General features: G+C 47.7%; 1 protein-coding gene across 1 annotated transcript in view; it reads left to right on the top strand.

Moving 5' to 3' along the window:
• LOC147101490 (solute carrier family 15 member 1-like) overlaps positions 1-17,505 on the top strand; it is a 171,476-nt gene that overhangs the window by 140,458 nt on the left and 13,513 nt on the right. The window lies entirely within an intron of this gene.

Genomic DNA, 17,505 nt, shown 5'->3' with positions numbered 1-17,505 from the left:
CAGCTAGCAACATCAACGGCATTTTGATAGTTGGCTAGCTGCGACATAGACGGCGGACAGAGTATTGTGCGGGCCAGGCAACTACCGTGAGTGTAGCTACCGTAACTCTGGCCGGAGGAGAAAAAGAATATAAAAAAAAAAAAAAAAAAAGTCCTTGGATCTTAAAGGGCCAGTGCACATTAAAACTATGACGACCTTGGGACGTATTGAAGAGTTCTCTGGGGATAAGGACAGTTCATGGGAGGAATACGCAGAAAGACTGGGGTGTTTCTTTGAGGCCAGTAATATTGACAAAGAAGAGAAGAAGCGCTCAGTGTTGCTAAGTGTATGCGGAGCTGCTACTTACTCCGTCCTGCGTTCATTGGTGGCTCCTCGTAAACCTAGTGAGGTGGATTATGCTGGTTTGATTGAGAAGATGCAGAAACATTTTAACCCAAAACCCTCAGAGATTGTGCAGCGTTTCCATTTTCACAATTGTAAACAACAACCTGGACAACCTATTTCAAGTTACATTGCTGAGTTGAGGAAACGCTCATTACATTGTAATTTTGGTGACCATTTAGACAATATGCTCCGTGATCGGATTGTGTGTGGAGTGCTGGACTTGGCATTGCAGAGACAGCTGTTAGCGGAGAAGGCCCTGACGTTCCGACTGGCCGAGGAGAAGGCTTTAGCAGCAGAGGCTGCATCGATGAACACACGTATGCTCCGTACAGAGGCAGCACCATCTCAGGCCGCCGAGGAGGTGCACAAGACCACACACGCAGCTGCTGCTCCGAGAGACATGGAGGCAACTAAAGAGACAGGAAGAAAATGTTTCCACTGTGGGGCTCTCCATGGTTCCACTACATGCAAATTTGTGTCAGCGGTATGTCATTTCTGTAAGAAAAGAGGACACATAGCTCGTGTCTGCATGAAGAAAGCTCAGGCTGCTGCAGCAAAGCCAACACAAGCATCGCAGACACACACCCTGACACTGGAGGACAACGATGAGTACACAGTGTATACCACGGAAGCTGAGCAACTACCCCACAGACGGTGGGGATACACGGCAAATGTGATCATGAATGGGGCACCACTCTGCATGGAGGTGGATTCAGGCTCAGCGTGTTCGTTGATAAGTGAAGAGACTTACAATAGGCTGTGGCCAAGTGAACCCCCAGCGATGGCTCAGGTCAGTGGCGTGCTACGGCAGTGGTCCCAAGCTCAACTCCAGGTGCTGGGTATGATTCATGTGGAAGTTAAGTATCAGGCAGTCAAGGACACACTTCCACTTTATGTGGTGGCGGGGCAGGGCACAAGCCTGCTGGGCAGAGATTGGTTTGAGCCCCTCGGTATTGAAGTGACAGGAGTACACACGGTACAGCGACAGCCCATAATGCCTATGTTGGAGAACTATGAAGAGGTTTTTGGTGAGTTTGGGGCCTGTCGTGACCGCTAGTCTCAATCGAAGTGGACCCAGGGGTAGCGCCTAAGTTCTTCAAGGCGCGACCAGTTCCTTTTGCGTTGCGCAAGAAGGTGGATGAGGCCCTGGATAAGCTGATGAACCAAGGGGTTCTCTTGCCAGTGAAGAACTCCCGTTGGGTCACCCCTATCGGCCCATTGCAAAGAAGGATGGGGGCCTGCGAATCTGTGGAGATTACAGATGTATGGTTAATACTGCTGTGTTACCAGATGTGTATCCCTTACCAACAGTTACAGAGCTGTTTTCAACACTGGCTGGAGGCACTCTGTTCACCAAGCTGGATCTCAAGCAAGCATACCAGCAACTGGCCCTGGATGAAGAGTCAGCCGAGCTGTTGACAATCAACACCCACAGAGGACTTTTCCGCGCCACAAGGCTGCAGTTTGGGGTGTCTACGGCTGTGGCAATCTTTCAGAGGTTCATGGACACCCTGTTGGCTGGTGTTCCGGGAGTTCAGCCTTACTTGGATGACATACTGATTACAGGCAAGACACGGGAAGCCCATGATGAGCGGCTGCAGGAAGTACTACGCCGGCTGGCTGAGGTAGGACTACGCCTTCAGAAGGAGAAATGTGTGTTCGCTGCCAATGGGGTGGAGTTCTTGGGATTCCGAGTGGACAAAGACGGTGTGCATCCGACTACGGAGAAGGTGGAGGCTATCAGGAGCGCTCCCACCCCCAAGAACAAGACCGAACTGCAGGCATTCCTCGGACTGTTAAACTTCTACAGTTGTTTTCTCAAGGGCAAAGCCACAATCTTAGAGCCACTGCACAGGCTGTTAGACCAAGCAACAGTGTGGAACTGGACCTCAGCTCATGAAACAGCCTACAGACAGGCAAAGGAACTGCTACAAGCAGATAAGGTTCTGGCACACTATGATGAAAACAAGCCATTGGTGTTGGTGTGTGATGCCTCACCATATGGGCTGGGAGCTCTGTTGGGTCACATAGAGCCAGATGGCCGGGAAGCGCCTATCAGTTTTGCCTCAAGAACACTCTCAGCAACAGAACGTAATTACGCCCAGATTGACAAGGAGGCCCTAGCCATCATATTTGGGGTAAAGAAGTTCAGCCAGTACCTGTTAGGGAGACAGTTCATCATCTACACAGACCACAAGCCACTCTTGGGGCTCCTGCATCACTCCAAGCCCATGCCCCAGATCATATCACCGCGTATGCTTCGGTGGAGTCTGATGTTGGGGGCCTACAGTTATGAACTTTGCTACAGGCCTGGGAAGATGCTGGCTAATGCTGATGTTCTGAGTCGCTTGCCTTTGAACTGGCCGATGGCTGAGACGCCACCACCCCTGGAGGTGCTGCTACTGGAGGAGGTTCCGGAGGCCCCACTCCATGCCCAGCGGATTGGCAGCCTCACACAGAAAGATCCAGTCTTATCACGGGTGCTACGCTGGCTGCTGCATGGCTGGCCCTCCGAGGTACAGGAGGAGCATTTCAAGCCCTTTGTTCAGAGGCGCCATGAAATGTCTGCACACAAGAACTGCGTGCTCTGGGGAAGCCGTGTGGTGGTTCCTGCCGCCGCAAGAGAGGAGCTGCTGAAAATACTGCATGACTCACACCCTGGGATTGTGCACATGAAGGTGTTGGCGAGAAGCTACGTCTGGTGGCCGGGGTTGGACCGAGACGTGGAGGAGGTGGTAAAGAGCTGTGAGACATGTCAGCTGACTCGCCATAGCCCATCCAAGGCTCCCCTTCACCCCTGGGAGTGGACCACTCGTAAATGGTCAAGACTCCACATTGACTTTGCAGGGCCATTTCAGGGGAAGGTCTTTTTGATAGTGGTGGATTCTCATTCGAAATGGCTGGAGATGGCTATCATGAGCTCCATGACATCCAGTGCAGTGATCAACGCGTTGCGTTTGCTGTTTGCCACACATGGGGTCCCCGACGTGCTGGTTTCGGACAATGGAGCAGCCTTCACGTCAGCGGAGTTCAAGGCTTTTGCAGGCAGAAACTGGATCTGCCACGTGACCACAGCGCCCTATCACCCCTCCTCTAACGGGCAGGCAGAGAGGATGGTGCAAACCACAAAAGAGGCACTGGTGAGGATATCGTGGGGGACTGGCAAACCAGATTGGCCAGGTTCCTGTTATCACAACATACCACACCAAACTCAGCAACGGGGAAGATTCCTGCCGCGATGCTGATGGGTCGCCGGCTGGCGACTGCACTGGACCGGCTACACCCGGACTACAGGGATAAGATGCACACAAAGAAAGAGGAGCTGGCTAAGAAGCACCAGGGCACCGCCAGGCAGTTCGAGCCGTCAGAGACTGTGTTTGCCCGTTGCTATGCAGGAGGAGACAAATGGATGCCTGCCATGGTGGAGCAGGCCACGGGTCCCCTGTTGTACAGCGTCCGTACACCTGATGGCCAGCCACACAGACGCCATGTAGACCAGCTACGGGGTCGTACTCCGGTGAGAGTAACAGAGACGTCACAGGGTAGGCCATTGTCTCCGCCACATCTGCCAGGCAGTGACGGCCTGCTTCCTGCAACAACGACGGAAGCCACATCGACAGAAGGTGTCACGGGGTCATCAGCCACGGAGGAAGGTTTTCCTGCGGCTAGCAGTGGCACCCCGACTATGCCTGTCCAGCGGCGCTCAAGTCGGGTTAGATTCCGTCCCAGACGCCTGGAGGACTAAGGGGTTTTATCTGGGGGAAAGGAGCGTTGTGTTTTGAGTTTTGCTTCAGTTAAGTTTGTCCCAGTTCCCGGGTGTTACCTGAAGTGGGTGCTCGGGAAGCCTTCACCTGTGAAGGTAAAATGGCACTAATCCTTCTTTCTGTCTGTTAACTACCTGTTAACAGGCAGTTAAATGGATTAAAAGCCTTTCCCGCCTCCAGGAGACGGGTCCGAAGCTACACATCTTCCCGCCTCCTGGCAAGTGGGCACAGAGGTGGGATGGGGGCGGGTTTGCCACCCACCCCCAATTGCTCCGATTTTACTGGCTGTCCCGCCTCCATGCCCGCCTTCTCGGGCCTTGGAAAATCCAGCCCTCTGGATCTATCTCCTGTGACCTTGAATAGAACTCCCTTGTCCCCTCTATTCCTAAAGCTGCTTCCAAGGAGCTCGGTTTCCTCCTTCATGTGAAACACTCTTTAGAAACACAACTCTTTATAAAGCCCAAGCTCACCTAAGACTTGAATACTGCTCCCATTTCTGGTGAGGCTCTTCTAACACCAGTCACACTCCTGGGCAAGATACAGGGTAAGGCCAGTATTTGATAGGTGAGTCTCATCTCCCCCTCCAATATCAGTGGCGATCTTTCTCATTTCTTGTATGATCTCTCTTAACTTCCCTATATTAACTCTAGTATTGTGGTTATTGTTCCTTTAATCCATAGTAGCTTTTAAAAGGGAAGTGGATAAATATTTGAAAAAGAGAAAAATTAAATGCTTACGGGGAGTGGGACTAATTGGACAGCTCTTTCAGAGAGCTGGCACAGGCAGGATGGGCCGAATGGCCTCCATCTGTGCTGTAATCTCCCTTGGTTTTATTATAAACTCTTCGTTGTTTCTTCAAAGCTGTAAATACCTTATCCTACTTACTCTTAATCCTTCCTACATCCTACTGTGTCTCCTACTCTAACATTCCTTTCCAACACCACAAAACTCCTTATTCCCTCAGTCTTTCATTCCTCTGGGAATATTTGGCTTGCAAATCCAAGCTTGGTATCATTTAATCGCGCCTTCCTCATTCACTTTGTCTTTTATTTCATCCTTTGCAACCTTGGTGTCCCTGATGGGGTGATATTGGCTGGTGAGGCCTACTGCTATATCACCGCTGGGGCCTAAATTTCTGATCTCCCACTCCAGCAGGGCCTTCCGCTGGACGCTCCTTCCTCGCCTGCCGCATGCAAGTGCCAGCGAGGGGTTGAGGCCTGTGTTGCCGACCGATTTCCCTCCTGTCCACCACCACCACCACCATCAGGCCATCTTAGACTGGGTATTATGTAATGAGAAAGGATTAATTAGCAATCTTGTTGTACAAGGCCCCTTGGGTCGGAGCGATCATAATATGATCGAATTCTTCATTAAGATGGAGAGTGAAGTAGTTGACTCAGAGACTAGGGTCCTGAATTTAAATAAAGGAAACTATGATGGTATGAGGCGTGAGTTGGGTAGGATTGATTGGGGAATGTCACTCAAAGGGTTGACGGTGGATAGGCAATGGCAAACATTCAAAGACCGCATGGATGAACTACAGAATTTGTTCATTCCAGTTTGGCATAAAAATAAAACAAAAAAGGTGACTCAACCGTGGCTAACAAGAGAAATTAGGGATAGCATAAGATCCAAGGAGAGGACATATAAATTGGCCAGAAAAAGCAGTAAACCTGAGGATTGGGAGCAGTTTGGGATTCAACAAAGGCGGACAAAGGGATTAATTAAGAAGGGGAAAATAGAATATGAGAGTAAGCTTTCAGGGAACATAAAAACTGACTGTAAAAGCTTTTATAGATATGTGAAGAGAAAAAGATTGGTGAAGTCAAGCGTAGGTCCCTTGCAGTCAGAATCAGGGGAATTTATAATGGGGAACAAAGAATTGGCAGACCAATTAAATACATATTTTGGTTCTGTCTTCACAAAGGAGGACACAAATAACCTCCCAGAGATGTCGGAGAACATAGGGTCTAATGAAAGGGAGGAACTGAAAGAAATCAGTATCTGTAGGGAAATGGTGTTAGGGAAATTGACGGGATTGAAGGCCGATAAATCCCCAGGGCCTGATAATCTACATCCTAGGGTACTTAAGGAAGTGGCCCTATAAATAGTAGATGCATTGCTGATCATCTTCCAACATTCGATGGAATCTGGAACTGTACCCATGGATTGGAGGGTAGCTAATGTTACCCCACTATTCAAAAAAAGTGGTAGAGAGAAAACGGGGAATTACAGACTGGTAAGCCTGACATTAATAGTGGGGAAAATGCTAGAGTCCATTATAAAAGATGTAATAGCAGAGCACTTGGAAAACAATGACAGGATCGGACAAAGTCAACATGGATTTACAAAAGGTAAATCGTGCTTGACTAATCTACTGGAATTTTTTGAGGATGTAACTGGTAAAATAGATAAGGGAGAACCAGTGGACGTGGTGTATTTGGACTTTCAAAAGGCTTTCAATAAGGTCCCGCATAAGAGATTAGCATGTAAAGTTAAGGCACATGGGATTGGGGGCAAGGTATTGACTTGGATAGAGAACTGGTTGGCAGACAGAAAGCAAAGAGTTGGAATAAACTGCTCTTTTTCCGAGTGGCAGGCAGTGACTAGTGGGGTACCACAGGGATCGGTCCTTGGACCCCAGCTATTCACAATATATATTAATGATCTGGACGAGGGAACTAGATGTAATATCTCCAAGTTTGCAGACGACACAAAGCTGGGTGGGCGTGTGTGCTGTGAGGAGGATGCCGAGAAACTCCAGGATGATTTGGACAGGTTGGGTGATTGGGCAGAAGCATGGCAGATGCAATATAACGTGGATAAATGCGAGGTTATCCACTTTGGTGTCAAAAACAAGAAGGCCGATTATTATCTGAATGGCAATAGATTGGGAGAAGGGGAAGTGCAACGAGACCTGGGCGTCCTTGTTCACCAGTCGCTGAAGGTAAGCATACAGGTGCAGCAGGTGGTTAAGAAGGCCAATGGTATGTTGGCCTTCGTAGCGAGAGGGTTTGAGTACAGGAACAAGGATGTCTTGCTGCAGTTGTACAGGGCCTTGGTGAGACCACATCTTGAGTATTGTGTGCAGTTTTGGTCGCCTTATCTGAGGAAGGATGTTCTTGCCATGGAAGGAGTGCAGTGAAGATTCACCAGGCTGATACCTGGGATGGCGGGAATGACGTATGAAGAGAGATTGGGTCGATTAGGCTTATATTCGCTAGAGTTTAGAAGAATGAGAGGGGATCTCATTGAAACTTATAAAATTCTAACAGGACTAGACAGACTAGATGCAGGAAGGATGTTCCCGATGGTTGGGGAGTCCAGAACCAGGGGTCACAGTCTAAGGATAAGGGGTCGGCCATTTAGGACAGAGATGAGGAGGAATTTCTTCATCCAGAGAGCGGTGAACCTATGGAATTCTCTACCACAGAAGGCAGTAGAGGCCAATTCATTAAATATATTCAAGAAGGAGTTGGATATATTTCTTAACACTAAAGGGATCAAGGGATATGGGGAGAAAGCAGGGACAGGGTACTGAATTTGGATGATCAGCCATGATCGCATTGAATGGCGGAGCAGGCGCGAGGGGCCGAATGGCCTACTCCTGCTCCTATCTTCTATGTTTCTATGTTCCTGCTGCTCGTTGGAACCAGCAAGTAGCCCATGGCAGTGGGCGTAGTTTATCAGCGGTAATGGTCCTACACGTGTGAAATAGAGGCAGAGGGCTTGCTAGCATCCTCCTCTCTCTCCAATTACTTACCTGGTGAAAGTCTCACTGCAGCACTGCCTTCATTCTCCTTCAGGGCAGCTGGTGGAAATCCTGCTGTGAGCCCACCATGAATACGCAGTGACCCCTGACCAAGAAATTGGACCGAGGTCATGCCGGGGTTGGGGGTTCAGGCAGAATCCGCCCCCCTTTTCCTGACCATTTCAGGGAGGGACTAGGAAAATACAGGCCATAGTGTCACATTTGGGCTATAGCTGAATATTTACTGCATATATTCCATGAGACCAAAGGGTAAGTGGCAACACGTTTGGAATATTGGTAACGCATGGCTTCACTTAAAATGAGAGTTGGCTGGTGTCAATCAGTTACATAAAGTAATATTGAGGCTTTGTTCATCACTGAAGACCTTGGGAGGTCTTGGCAGGATTGTTGCCCACTTTCATGGGTTCTCTAGATATCTCCCTCATCTACCTGATACATGGCGGATGCTGTTGAGTGTATTGACTGAAGTCAGAAATGACTTAGCAAGTTGCTTTTCCTGTTGGGTGTCACAGTACACGGCACCATAGAGAAACGGGATTGATTTCTTCCCTCACCCTCTTGTCACGAAGCTCCCAATCTCAGCTGCTCCATTGTAGACTCCTGGCCGGCCTCCCACGTTCTACCCTCCGTAAACTTGAGATCATCCAAAACTCTGCTGCCTGTGTCTTAACTCGCACCAAGTCCCGTTCACCCATCACCCCTGTGCTTGCTGACTCACATTGGCTCCTGGTTAAGTAACCCTCTCGATTTTAAAATTCTCATCCTTGTTTTCAAAGTCCATGTCCTCGACCCTCCCTATCTCTGTTATCTCCTCCAGCCTTACAACCCTCCGAGATATCTGCGCTCCTCCAATTCTGGCCTCTTTAGCATCCCTGATTTTAATCGCTCCACCATTGGCGGCCGTGCCTTCAGCTGCCAAGACCATAAGCTGTGGAATTCCCTCGCTTAAACCTCTCTGACTCTCTACCTCTCTTTCCTCCTTTAATAGGCTCCTGAAAACCTACCTCTTTGTCTGTTCTAATATCTCCTTATGTGCCTCGGTGTCAAATTTTGTTTTATAATACTCCAGTGAAGCGCCTTGGGACGTTTTACTATGTTAAAGGCGCTATATAAATACAAGTTGTTTTTGGAGAAGCTCTGAATGGTGGAAGGGGCTTCATGGAAACAGCTGTTGAAAGGAAGGCAAAATTGGAGTGAGAGTCGTCGGTGGGCAATTTTCACGCATGTCCCATTGGCCACCTCAAGTGGTGGCAGAACCCTGGGAGCAGGGTGTCCATCAGATCTTCTCGGACATGTATAACCCGGTGAGATCAGAAAATTGAAAGATAGAGATACCGCACGCACACATAATGGTTGCATAATTATGACATATAAATCAATTTTTGTTCAAGTTCATTGCATGGGTCAAGTGGAAGGATCTGTCTTTGAGCCCTGCTATCTCCTCGCTGCTCAGAACTGAGTGCTTCTGAACAGTCAGTCCCACAGCCACCCTGATGTAGCTGGCCGGCTTCAGGCTGCTGCAATATCGGGCCCAGGCTGCGGTGGCCCATATTATTCTCATGGAGCCACTCCTGATCCAATAATTTTTGTACTTACCTTTCTGGGGTCTCTTCCGCTGTTCGATAGGTTTGAACACTTGGTGGATGTCATGCATTTGAGGAATCTGTGACTGCATTTATCTTGTTCTTTAATGGTGAAACTGTACTACATAGAATAACATAGCATGTACAGCGCAGAAACAGGCCATTCGGCCCAACAGGTCTGTGCCGGTGTTTATGCTCCACATGAGCCTCCTCTCACGTTACTTCATCTCACCCTATCAACACATTCTTCTATTCCTTTCTCCCTCGTGTTTATCTAGCTTCCCCTTAAATGCATCTATGCTATTTGCCCCAAATGTGTCAGCTGTAGTTCAGTGGGTAGTATACTTGCCTCTGAGTCAGAAGGTTGTGGGTTCAAGTCCCACTCCAGGGACTTGAGCACATAAAGCTAGGCTGACACTCCTAGTGCAGTGCTGAGGGAGCGCTGCACTGTTGGAGGTGCCGTCTTTCGGATGAGACATTAAACCGAGGCCCCGTCTGCTCTCTCAGGTGGGCGTAAAAGATCCCAGGGCTCTATTTCGAAGAGCAGGGGAGTTCTCCCTGGTGTCCAGGCCAGTATTTATCCCTCAACCCTCATAACCAAAAAACAGATTACCTGGTCATTATCACATTGCTGTCTGTGGGAGCTTGCTGTGCGCAAATTGACTGCTGTGTTTCCCACATTACAACAGTGACTCCACTTCAAATAGTACTTCATTGGCTGTAAAGCGCTTTGAGACGTCCGGTGGTCATGGAAGGCGCTATAGAAATGAAAATCTTTCTTTCTTTCTTTCAATTACTCCATGTTGTAGTGAGTTCCAAGTCACTTAGAGGAATCTCAGATTGCACAGCATCTACTTTAGAAATCCTGAGGGACAGATTTTGACTATCGGATGGCTGAGTGGTAGAGTGCGCCGATAGGCTGCGCGTTAGTGCCGGTAGGAGGCCGGACCATTTCGAGTGCCGGACCACAGTAACATACATATACAGGAAACTCTCTTTTTACCAGCACCTAAATAACCGGAAATCTCTCTTAACCGGCAAAATTCAGGAGTAGGTTCAGGTAAGCTTTACTTCATATTAGTGGCCGTGTAACCGGGGTTCCTGGATCTGTGGCCGTGTAACCGGGGTTCCTGGATCTGTGGCTGTGTAACCGGGGTTCCTGGATCTGTGGCTGTGTAACCGGGGTTCCTGCACCTGTTGCCATGCAACAGGGATGCCTGGATCTGTGGCCGTGTACGGAGCTCTCGTACCTTTTAACTATAACTCTCTGTAATCTGGACTTTTTAATCAACCGGCACCACGCCGGTCCCGTCGGTGCCAGATAAAAAAGAGTTTCCTGTATACAGCGGGCGCCAAACAGGCACCCTGATGTAGTCGGCCGGCTTCGGACCAGTGGAATATCAGGCCAAGGCTGCAGGGGCTCATATTATTCTCATGGAGCCACTCCTGCTCCACTTGGCACCATGAAAACAATTTTAGTACTTGCCTTTCTGGGGCCTTTTCTGCTGTTCGACCAGGTTGTACTGAGCGGAGTGTCCTCGGTGGGCGCTCTGCTCACTGGGCGGTTAAAATGGCACTGGGGTCCTCTGTAGGTCATAGGGCAATTGTCGCTCAGCAGAAAGCTCGAGGAGGTGCAGCGGGAATGGGGCGCCTCCATTTTAACTGTGCTTAAAAACTAGAAATGCGCTTCAGGCTGTTTAGCGTTAGATTGGGAAAGGTAAGCTAACATTTCAGAGAGGCTTTGTTGAATGTTATGGAAATAATCCTGTCCTTATTCAACATCCACACACACACACTTTCCAGACAGGCTCATTGGATAACACATTAAACTCCCCGGGGAGTATGTCCCAGGACCACATCAGGCAGTGCATTCAACGACTGAGCCATTTGCACCGCCCCTCCCCCCCCACCCTCCCATTCTTGCTTGAAAAACAGTATTGCATTAGCCACTTGCTCTCTGATTATATTTCAATTCTGCATGAAAAGCCAGGGATAGTTCTGTCAGCTTCGAACCATTCATCTCCAGCTCCCCGTCGAGTACTTGAGTGTGTGTTCTTCCAACTTACAAAAAACAAAATCAAACGCATCCTCTCAGTCAGAAAGTTAAATCCGAAAGACTTCCCAGATGACAGGACAAGCAAGAGAATAAATAGGATCCTGTATATATGCAAAAAACAGTGAACAAAGGATAGCAGCAGTCTGTCTAATGCATTTCAATATATACAGATCGTAGATGATGCAAACATTGGGTTTGGCAGCGATTAGTTCAAATTGTTTGATGCAATTTTAAAATTAAACTGGGAAGTAACACTGATGCGAGGGTTGATTTGTCTCAGCCATCGCTTACTCATCAATCACCCTTGGCATCCATATCAAGCAGCTATCTTGCTGCTCAATCTTTAGTTCACTGTGAATGTTATCTCCCTCTCATCGCTGACCATAAAAGGCAATAGCATGAGGCCAGCCGATCATCTGAACAGAGAGCGCAGTCACAGCTAGCTGAACTCCGCAGTCACAGCTAGCTGAACTCCATGCTCCTTTGGACAGAAGCCTCCAGCTGCGTTGGGGTGTCATCCACCATTGGTTGCTTGGAACACGAGTGTGACCAGGACACATGCAAACATTTTTCACTTCTGTCTAAACATTCACATTGCCGCTGCTCTCTCAGTGCTGGAATGGCGCTGGGTGTGTGGAACCCAGAGAGGCAAAAGAGGTCCAATCTTCCGCAGCTTCCCGCTCTCCCTGTGCAATGAAAGGAGGGTTTTCAATCCCAGGAAGTGAGCATGGGCATTTAGGAATGGACAATTTGTTTGTGAGATGTGGCCGTCGCTGGCAAGGCCAGCATTTATTGCCCATCCCTAATGGCCCTTGAGAAGGTGGTGGTGAGCCGCTGCAGTCCGTGTGGTGAAGGTACTCCCACAGTGCTGTTAGGAATTTTGACCCAGCGACGATGAAGGAACGGCGATATACTTCTAAGTCAGGATGGTGTGTGACTTGGAGGGGAACTTGGAGGTGATGGTGATCCCATGCGCCTGCTGCCCTTGTCCTTCTAGGTGGAAGAGGTCACGGGTTTGGAAGGTGCTGCCGAAGAAGCCTTGGCGAGTTGCTGCCGTGCATCTTGTAGATGGTACACACTGCAGCCACAGTGCGCCGGTGGTGGAGGGAGTGAATGATTAAGGTGGTGGATGGGGTGCCAATCAAGTGGGCTGCTTTGTCCTGGATGGTGTCGAGCTTCTTGAGTGTTGTTGGAGCTGCACTCATCCTGGCAAGTGGAGAGTATTCCATCACACTCCTGACTTGTGCCTTGTAGATGGTGGAAAGACTTTGGGGAGCCAAGAGGTGAGACACTCGCCGCAGAATACCCAGCCCCTGACCTGCTCTTGTTGCCACAGTATTTATGTAGCTGGTCCAGTTAAGTTTCTGGTCAATGGTGACCCCCAGGATGTTGATGGTGGGGGATTTGGCGATGGTAATGTCATTGAATGTCAAGGGGCGGTGGTTAGACTCTTGCTTGTTGGAGATAGTCATTGCCTGTCACTTGTGTGGCGCTAATGTTACCTGCCACTTATCAGCCCAAGCCTGAACGTCGATTGATGCTCATCTGCCCAGAGTCAAACTGCAAAAATAATTAACTTGCATTTATATAGCATCTTTCACATCCTGAGGAAGTCCCAAAGCATTTCATAGCCAATGAAGTACTTTTGAAGTGCAGTCACTGTTGTAAGATAAGGAAATGCAGCAGCCAATTTGCACACAGCAAGTAGTAGTTAATCTGTTTTAGTGATGTTGGTTGAGGGATAAATATTGGCCAGGATGCCGAGCGAACTCCCCTTCCCTTCTTCAAATATCAAGAGATTAGACGGGGCATCATTCCAAAGACAGCACCTCCGACAGTGCAGCACTCCCTGATTGGGGAAAGCAAGCTAACATTTCAGAGCTCCAACTGATCCAAGATTGAAATCATGCACTACTCTATCCCTTATATTCTACCATTCTTTTTTCTGCCAAATATATAATCCGCTCCCTCTTGAATTTGCCCACACTATCTGCTTGCACTGGCATCCAGGGCAGTCCATCCCATTCCACACACTCACCACCCTCTTCACAGCTTGAATCCATCGCCCTTTGTTGTAGAGTTTATGATGATGCCAAACATATGGGTTTGATTTAATCCTCGAATCTTGAATTCCCCAGTAAGATCACCCTTATCTTTTCTCCAGTGCTGCACTGTCTTTCGGATGAGACGTTAAACCGAGGCCCCGTCTGCTCTCTCAGGTGGATGTAAAGGGTCCCATGACACTATTTGAAGAAGAGTTGGGGAGTTCTCCCTGTTGTCCTGGCTAATATTTATCCCTAAAAACAGATTATCTGGTCATTATCTCATTGCTGTTTGTGGGACCTTGCTGTACACATATTGGCTGCTGCCTTTCCCTGTATTACACTTAATTGGCTGTAAAATGCTTTGGGATCTCCTGACGTTGTGAAAGGCGCTATATAAATGCAAGTTTTTCTTTCCTTGCTGCTGCACTCTGTGCTCATGGTTTCAACAAGCTGTTCATTGGGTCACTCAGATCCCTATCGTGCAGCTTACAGACCCTGTCCCCATTCCCCTTCTCCAGCTCATCAATCTGCATGAAACTCCTGACACTTACAGCAGACTTTCACTGGGAAGCAGCTTACCATAAGTTCACCCCACGATTGAATGGGGTTGAGTGACGTGTGACAGCGCAGCAGTCAGTGCATTGTTTAGGTGCTGCTCACAGACCCAGTAAATCCACCAGTCAGTAGCATAGGAATCTGATGCCGTAAACAGCATAACGTTGATTTTTTTTAAGTGAGAGTTTGTCTGCTATTTTTAAATTTCTGATTGTGGTAACAGTACAGTTTTCTTTTAATAACTTGATGCGGTGCTCGTTTAAAGTTTGCGCGCTTCCACCTCCTGATGCTCTCCCTGTTGTGTGTCAGTTTGAATCGGTTGGTAGCACCGTCACCTCTGAGTCAGAAAGTTGTGGCTTTGAGTCCCACACCAAGATTTGAGCACAGGATCCAGGCTGACACGTCATTGCAGTACTGAGGGAACGCTTCACCGACGGAGATGCTGTCCCTCGAAAGAGACGTTAAACCGAGGCCTGGTCTGTTTGTTTAAGTGTATGTTAGAGATCCCACAGCACTATTTAAAGAGCAGGGGAGTTCTCCCCGGCGTCCTGGCCAACATTTATCCCTCAACCAACATTAGTAAAAGCAGATCAACTGGTCATTTATCCAGTTGCTCGTCATGGGATGTTGCTGGTGTGGAATGACTGCTGCCTTTACCTACGCAATGACAGTGACTGCACCTCAAGAGTCATTTGTTGTGTGAAAGCACTTTGAAATGTGTCATCCTAGGATGCTCTAGAATTTAGATTTATAACTATATTACCAGATTACATAGAATTACAAAATATTTACACCACAGAAACAGGCCATTTGGCCCAACAGGTCCATGTTGGTGTTTATGCTCCACACCAGTCTCCTCTCACCCTATCGGCATATCCTTCTATTCCTTTCTCCCTCATGTGCTTATCTAGCTTCCCCTTAAATCTATACTAATCGCCTCAACTACTCCAAGTTCCACATTCTCAACACTCTCTGGGTAAAGAAGATTCTCCTGAATTCCCTCTTGGATTTATTAGTGACTGTCTTATATTTATGGCCACTAGTTTTGGATTCTCCCACAGATGGAGGCATCTTCTGTACGTCTACCCTATTAAACCCTTTCATAATTATAAAGACCTCTATTAGGTCACCCCCCAGCCTTCTCTTTCCTAGAAAAATAATTATTTCATTATTTATTTGTTTAATTATTATTATTAATATAAAAATTATTAATTAATTGTTTAAAAAATAGATTAAAACAGTTGTTTTGAACACCCATACTTACTTTGTGAGACTGAAATCTGCAAAGCCGCTTTGATGCGGCCTCTCTCTGATGGTAGAACCTGCTGTAAGTTTGGTGGGACACTGTTCGCCGTTCTCTCCTGTTCATTCAACCTTCAGCAACTACTGAGGCATTTCTTGCAGATTCTAAAAATAAGCTTCATTGATCCCGGGTTCTGTCTGACACTCAATGTCACAGCAGGAAAGAAAACTTTTATTTTTGTGAAATTGCCGCGATCAAGGTTAGCAATGTTAGCATTCGGGGGCTAAAACACTTTCTATTTCAGGCCCAGCACAGTTAGAATCAGCTTCTCTGTTTTTTATTCATTCTCGGGATGTGGGCGTCGCTGGCGAGGCCGGCATTTATTGCCCATCTCTAGTTACCTTGAGAAGGTGGTGAGCCGCCTTCTTGAACTGAAGCAGTTTGATACGACTGATTGGCTTGCGAGGCCACTTCAGAGCACAGTTAAGAGTTAACCATAGAAAACGCTGGAAAAACTCAGCAGGCCAGGCAGCATCCGTGGAGAGAGAAACAGAGTTAACGTTTCAGGTTGAAGACCTATTGTCAGACGAAAAGTTCTGACGAAAGGTCTTCGACCTGAAACGTTAACTCTGTTTCTCTCTCCACGGATGTTGCCTGGCCTGCTGAATTTTTCCAGCATTTTCTGTTGTTGTTTCAGATTTCCAGCATCCGCAGTATTTTGCTATGATAAGAGTTAACCATGTTGCTGTGGGTCTGGAGTCACATATAGGCCAGATAAGGAGGGCAGGTTTCCTTCCCTAAAGGACACTGGTGAACACGTTTTTACGACAATCCGACAGCTTCATTGTAAGGGTAACCGGGAGAGCTTCTTCTCCCCGAGACGGACCCTCTGATATAAAGGGTCGACGTCCGCCTTATTCCCTACCAATCACTCGGAGTCCGGAGGTTCGTTCAGTAAAGCAACTTTATTTACAAGCCGACGGGAGACACTCATGCTGGGATGAATGCTCTCCGATCGCTAAGATCCCCTGCCTTATATACAGTTTTTTTGTTCTAAGTTGTGGCTTACATCATGCAGTTGATTTCGGGTGCAAATTCTTGCGACCCGTGTGCACATTTTGACCATTACATAGTCCTGTGACCCCATATGTTATCTTTACCACATTCCTCAATTGGTAGCTAAAAGTTTGGGCACATTATTGAAGTAGCAAATGACAGTTTGACCATTTGGCCACATTCCACCATATTTCCCTATGGGGCATGTACATTGGATATATGTTCAGTTCCTCAATTCCCTTATTTTAGCCCTTTTAACTCTTTCATTCATGGTCACCTTTACTGAGACCAGTTTTTTTAATTTCCAGATTTTGTTAACTGTATTCAAACTCTGAAACTGCCATGGTGGGATCTGAACTCATGTTCGCTGGATTGTCAGTCCAGTCCTCTGGATTACTAGTCCAGTAACATTACCACCTTCCCTTTGTTCTTTCCTCCCCTCCTCCCTGCCCCTGCTTAAAAATCTCTCTTCCCTAACTGTTATGTTCATTAATAACTAGACATTCTTATTATGAACAGCTAGCTTCTAGCTAGTCATTTATTCAGTACATGTTCTCTAGGTACAGCATCTGTAGAGATTCAGCATGTGTACCTCTGTGTGCAGGCAGCCATCTTGACTACTGCCTTCTGGGTAGCCTAGTGCATCGTGGGTAGTGTAGTCTTAAACACATACAACTCTATACAGCTCTACGGCTCCATCTAGTGTACCACTCTAGAATGACATGTTATTGATCATTACACCTAACCTTTTCCAGTTCTGATGAAGGGTCCTCAACCCTTTCTCTGTTTCTCTCTCCTCGATGCCGCCTGACCTGCTGAGTGTTTCCAGCACTTTCTGTTGTTATTTCAGCTTTCCAGCATCTGCAGGGTTTTGCTATTGTAACATAACCACCGTACCCGTATGCTGCTCCCTTTACTTTGGCCCAATAACATCTTCATTTCCAGCCTCCGAAGATAGCTTCCCACTTTCTACACGAGAATGTTACGGTCCAGGTAGAGCCAGCATGTAGAAAGTCCTACAAGAGAGGGGGCGGTACTGGACCTAAT

Source organism: Somniosus microcephalus, chromosome 24, assembly GCF_052327205.1.
Source record: "Somniosus microcephalus isolate GS21.2 chromosome 24, FLI_Smic_1.0, whole genome shotgun sequence".
Classification (NCBI taxonomy): Eukaryota; Metazoa; Chordata; class Chondrichthyes; order Squaliformes; family Somniosidae; genus Somniosus; species Somniosus microcephalus.
This window is presented reverse-complemented; position numbering and strand designations above follow the sequence as displayed.